At 40.4% G+C, this 6,000-nt stretch overlaps 1 pseudogene; it reads right to left on the bottom strand.

The window, feature by feature from the left end:
* Nucleotides 1-639: 639 nt before the first annotated feature.
* LOC147004581 (uncharacterized protein C9orf85 homolog pseudogene) lies at nucleotides 640-1,102 on the bottom strand (annotated as a pseudogene).
* Between the last annotated feature and the right edge of the window lie 4,898 nt (nucleotides 1,103-6,000).

Genomic DNA, 6,000 nt, shown 5'->3' with positions numbered 1-6,000 from the left:
GTAGAGGACCTCCATGTCTGCGTTCACTCAGAGATGATGCACGTAACCCTCCAGAGACTGGAGGCCCCAGGGAATTTAGAGGTCATGTGGGTGGTGGGTGGGGGCATCCATGTGGAGACACAGGGGTGGGGAGGAGGTGTGGGATGTGGAACAGTCAGAGGGTGGATGGGGAGTGGCGGAGAATGGAATATGGAGTGTAAAAAATAAATTAATAATAAAAAAGACATATCTAGTAGTGAAAGTTAAAAAAAAAAAAGTAAGGTGGCTTTTGCTGAGCAAGGCATACACCTAAGTAAGGTCAGGCTAGAGAAATGTACTAACTGTGAGATAACCTCCCCAGTTTTCCATGAGATGGTTCTGATACAATCATCAACTCTCAGCACTGGATAGTTTGACCTTAGGTAATGTTTTTCTTTAACAGTTCCCATAGATTATATAACATACCACAGTGTTTCCACACATATCCTGCATATGCAGCTTAAGTTTTATCGTGAAAACCTGAATGGTTTCGTTATTGAAATGTCTTAAATAATTGATGTTGCTCATGTGCCAGTTCTGCCTATTTTGAACATCCTTTGCCTACTGTCTCATAAGGGTATCAGTGTGTTTGCTGATCCCTCTGCAGCTGACTTGATGTTGTCAGGCCCCCTGAGTGTCACCATCCTCATCAGTCAGAGTCATGTAAGTCTTCATCACTGTCTTCCTTTCTTTTATGGTTTAGAACCTTGATTTTCAGTATTTTCTGATGTTTCTAGTTATTTATAGGTGGAACAATGACATCTTTTCTCTCACATTTTGCACAAACTTCATGTTCACGGGCACATGATCCACATGACATTTGGTAAGAGCCCCTCACTGTCTTTTGTAAACATTTAGCATACTTTTATGGCTTTGACAGTGCTTTGTATTTCCTGTACTTTATACTTCACTCAAGAGCATCTTTTCAGCACTGAGGTAGTCCATCGTGAAATGTTGATTGAGTTTTTTTCTGGGGGGGGGGGATGCAAGCACTCTTAGCAAATGTGTCATTTTTGAAGGTGAGCATATCCTGGTGTTTCTGAGACCTGGGCAAGCAAGCCATGTTGCCTTTCTGGGAAATCATCACCAAATCACCTTAAGTCAGAGCAGCCTTCGTGTTACAGGGAAGAGAAACTATGATGCCTTTCTTAAAGGATTTGTTTTCAAAGAGACTGTGAGCAATCTATTCAAAATGTCTGGCATGAACTAAGGTTTCTAAGAATGTTATTATTACCTCAGCCAGCAAGGCTTCTTTCCTTCCATTACAGAGATGACTTTTTCCATAAAATAAATAACGGGCTGTTCAACAGTCCTCAACAGAATACAGATGTGTAGGAGAGGCAAACGCTTGACAGCTTTGGGCTAAGGGTGAAGAGAAGAGGCAGAATATTGAAGTGAATGGTAGCAGTCTTTCTAGGGTACCGGCAGATAAAGGGTTTCACAGTAGTGTCCGTGATAGAATGCAATGCATTTCAAGGATGGCAGCAACAATTCCTCCATCTTGCAAGTCCTTTCAATGAGATTTTACTTCCCTTTCAGCAGGAAAAGAAATTTCTTTCCCTCTCTTGGAATTTGGATTGCTCTACTGTTTGTCTGAGAGCAACAAAATGAAGCAGAAGTAATGTAACATTTCCAAGCTTTGACTTGAAGTTTGGAATGTTCTTTTTTGGAACCTAACTAAGCAGCTGTGCCGGGGCCCACAAGGGGAAAGGAATCTCTCCGATGTCAGCTTCGACTGAGTTTATAGCCAGCAGGGTCATGTTTAAAAAGCAAGCTGTGACATTTTGACAATCCCACAACCTTAACTGATATCACCTAGAACAAAAACAAAACAAAACACCCTGTCAATAATTCTATCATGACAAACTGTTGATGTTCTCGGCCTCCATGCTTAGAGTTGTTTATTTTTTTTTTGATTTTTAATATTTTTATTACATATTTTCCTCAATTACATTTCCAATGCTATCCCAAAAGTCCCCCATAGCGCCCCCCACTTCCCTACCCACCCATTCCCATTCTTTTGGCCCTGGCATTCCCCTATATTGGGGCATATAAAGTTTGCAAGTCCAATGGGCCTCTCTTTCCAGTGATGGCCGACTAGGCCATCTTTCGATACATATGCAGCTAGAGACAAGAGCTCTGGGGTTCTGGTTAGTACATCATGTTGTTCCAACAATAGGGTTGCAGATCCCTTTAGCTCCTTGGGTACTTTCTCTAGCTTCTCCATTGGGAGCCCTGTGATACATCCAATAGCTGACTGTGAACATCCACTCCTGTGTTTGCTAGGCCCCGGCATCGTCTCACAAGAGACAGTTATATTTGGGTCCTTTCAGCAAAATCTTGCTAGTGTATGCAATGGTGTCAGCGTTTAGAAGCTGATTATGGGATGGATCCCTGGATACGGCAGTCTCTAGATGGTTCATCCTTTCATCACAGCTCCAAACTTTGTCTCTGTAACTCCTTCCATGGGTGTTTTGTTCCCAATTCTAAGAAGGGGCACAGTGTCCACACTTTGGTCTTCATTCGTCTTGAGTTTCATTCGTTTAGCAAATTGTATCTTATATCTTGGGTATCCTAAGTTTTGGGCTAATATCCACTTATCAGTGAATACATATTGTGTGAGTTCCTTTGTGATTGTGTTACCTCACTCAAGATGATGCCCTCCAGGTCCATCCATTTGGCTAGGAATTTCATAAATTCATTCTTTTAAATAGCTGAGTAGTACTCCATTGTGTAAATGTACCATAATTTCTGTATCAATTCCTCTGTTGAGGGACATCTGGGTTCTTTCCAGCTTCTAGCTATTATAAATAGGGCTGCTATGAACATAGTGGAGCATGTGTCCTTTTTACCGGTTGGGACATCTTCTGGATATATGCCCAGGAGAGGTATTGCTGGATCCTCCGGTAGTACTATGTCCAATTTTCTGAGGAACCGCCAGACTGATTTCCAGAGTGGTTGTACAAGCTTGCAATCCCACCAACAATGGAGGAGTGTTCCTCTTTCTCCACATCCTCGCCAGCATCTGCTGTCACCTGAATTTTTGATCTTAGCCATTCTGACTGGTGTGAGGTGGACTCTCAGGGTTGTTTTGATTTGCATTTCCCTGATGATTAAGGATGTTGAACATTTTTTCAGGTGTTTCTCTGCCATTCGGTATTCCTCAGGTGAGAATTCTTTGTTCAGTTCTGAGCCCCATTTTTTAATGGGGTTATTTGACTTTCTGGAGTCCACCTTCTTGAGTTCTTTATATATATTGGATATTAGTCCCTTATCTGATTTAGGATAGGTGAAGATCCTTTCCCAATCTGTTGGTGGTTTTTTTGTCTTATTGATGGTGTCTTTAGCCTTGCAGAAGCTTTGTAGTTTCATGAGGTCCCACTTGTCAATTCTCGATCTTACAGCACAAGCCATTACTGTTCTATTCAGGAATTTTTCCCCTGTGCCCATATCTTCAAGGCTTTTCCCCACTTTCTCCTCTATAAGTTTCAGTGTCTCTGGTTTTATGTGAAGTTCCTTGATCCACTTAGACTTGACCTTAGTACAAGGAGATAGGAATGGATCGATTCGCATTCTTCTACATGTTAACAACCAGTTGTGCCAGCACCATTTGTTGAAAATGCTGTCTTTCTTCCACTGGATGTTTTTAGCTCCCTTGTCGAAGATCAAGTGACCGTAGGTGTGTGGGTTCATTTCTGGGTCTTCAATTCTATTCCATTGGTCTATTTGTCTGTCACTATACCAGTACCATGCAGTTTTTATCACAATTGCTCTGTAGTAGAGCTTTAGGTCCGGCATGGTGATTCCACCAGAGGTTCTTTTATCCTTGAGGAGAGTTTTTGCTATCCTAGGTTTTTTGTTATTCCAGATGAATTTGCAGATTGCACTTTCTAATTCGTTGAAGAATTGATTTGGAATTTTGATGGGGATTGCATTGAATCTGTAGATTGCTTTTGGCAAGATAGCCATTTTTGCAATGTTGATCCTGCCAATCCATGAGCATGGGAGATCTTTCCATCTTCTGAGATCTTCTATAATTTCTTTCTTCAGAGACTTGAAGTTTTTATTATACAGATCTTTCACTTCCTTAGTTAGAGTCACGCCAAGATATTTTATATTATTTGTGACTATTGAGAAGGGTGTTGTTTCCCTAATTTCTTTCTCAGCCTGTTTATTCTTTGTGTAGAGAAAGGCCATTGATTTGTTTGAGTTAATTTTATATCCAGCTACTTCACCGAAGCTGTTTATCAGGCTTAGGAGTTCTCTGGTGGAATTTTTAGGGTCACTTATATATACTATCATATCATCTGCGAAAAGTGATATTTTGACTTCATCTTTTCCAATTTGTATCCCTTTGATCTCCTTTTGTTGTCGAATTGCTCTGGCTAGGACTTCAAGTACAATGTTGAATAGGTATGGAGAAAGTGGACAGCCTTGTCTAGTCCCTGATTTTAGAGGGATTGCTTCAAGCTTCTCACCATTTACTTTGATGTTGGCTACTGGTTTGCTGTAGATTGCTTTTATCATGTTTAGGTATGGGCCTTGAATTCCTGATCTTTCCAAGACTTTTATCATGAATGGGTGTTGGATCTTGTCAAATGCTTTTTCCACATCTAACGAGATGACCATGTGGTTTTTGTCTTTGAGTTTGTTTATATACTGGATTACGTTGATGGATTTCCGTATATTGAACCATCCCTGCATCCCTGGGATGAAACCTACTTGGTCAGGATGGATGATTGTTTTCATGTGTTCTTGGATTCGGTTAGCAAGAACGTTATTGAGGATTTTTGCATCAATATTCATAAGGGATATTGGTCTGAAGTTTTCTATCTTTGTTGGGTCTTTTTGTGGTTTAGGTATCAGAGTAATTGTGGCTTCATAGAATGAGTTGGGTAGAGTACCTTCTCTTTCTATTTTGTGGAATAGTTTGTGAAGAACTGGGATTAGATCTTCTTTGAAGGTCTGATAGAACTCTGCACTAAACCCATCTGGTCCTGGGCTTTTTTTAGTTGGGAGACTATTAATGACTGCTTCTATTTCTTTGGGGGATATAGGGCTGTTTAGATCATTAACCTGATCTTGATTCAACTTTGGTACCTGGTATCTGTCTAGGAACTTCTCCATTTCATCCAGGTTCTCCAGTTTTGTTGAGTATAGCCTTTGGTAGAAGGATCTGATGGTGTTTTGGATGTCTTCAGGATCTGCTGTTATGTCTCCTTTTTCATTTCTGATTTTGTTAATTAGGATGCTTTCCCTGTGCCCTCTAGTGAGTCTGGCTAAGGGTTTATCTATCTTGTTGATTTTCTCAAAGAACCAGCTCCTTGATTGGTTGATTCTTTGAATAGCTTTTCTTGTTTCCACTTGGTTGATTTCACCCCTGAGTTTGATTATTTCCTGCCATCTACTCCTCTTGGGTGAATTTGCTTCCTTTTGTTCTAGTGCTTTTAGGTGTGTTGTCAAGCTGCTAATGTGTGCTCTCTCTAGTTTCCTTTTGGAGGCACTCAGAGCTATGAGTTTTCCTCTTAGAAATGCTTTCATTGCGTCCCATAAGTTTGGGTATGTTGTGGCTTCATTTTCATTGAACTCTAAAAAGTCCTTAATTTCTTTCTTTATTCCTTCCTTGACCAAGGTATCATTGAGAAGAGTGTTGTTCAGTTTCCACGTGAAGGTTGGCTTTCTATTATTTATTTTGTTATTGAAGATCAGCCTTAGTCCATGGTGATCTGATAGGATGCATGGGACAATTTCAATATTTTTGTATCTGTTGAGGCCTGTTTTGTGACCAATTATGTGGTCAATTTTGGAGAAGGTACCATGAGGTGCTGAGAAGAAGGTATATCCTTTTGTTTTAGGATAGAATTTTCTGTAGATATCTGCCAGATCCATTTGATTCATAATTTCTGTTAGTTTCACTGTGTCCCTGTTTAGTTTCTGTTTCCATGATCTGTCCATTGGTGAAAGTGGTGTGTTGAAGTCTCC

Source organism: Mus caroli, unplaced genomic scaffold (assembly GCF_978045245.1).
Source record: "Mus caroli unplaced genomic scaffold, Mus_caroli_1 scaffold_5, whole genome shotgun sequence".
NCBI lineage: Eukaryota > Metazoa > Chordata > Mammalia > Rodentia > Muridae > Mus > Mus caroli.
This window is presented reverse-complemented; position numbering and strand designations above follow the sequence as displayed.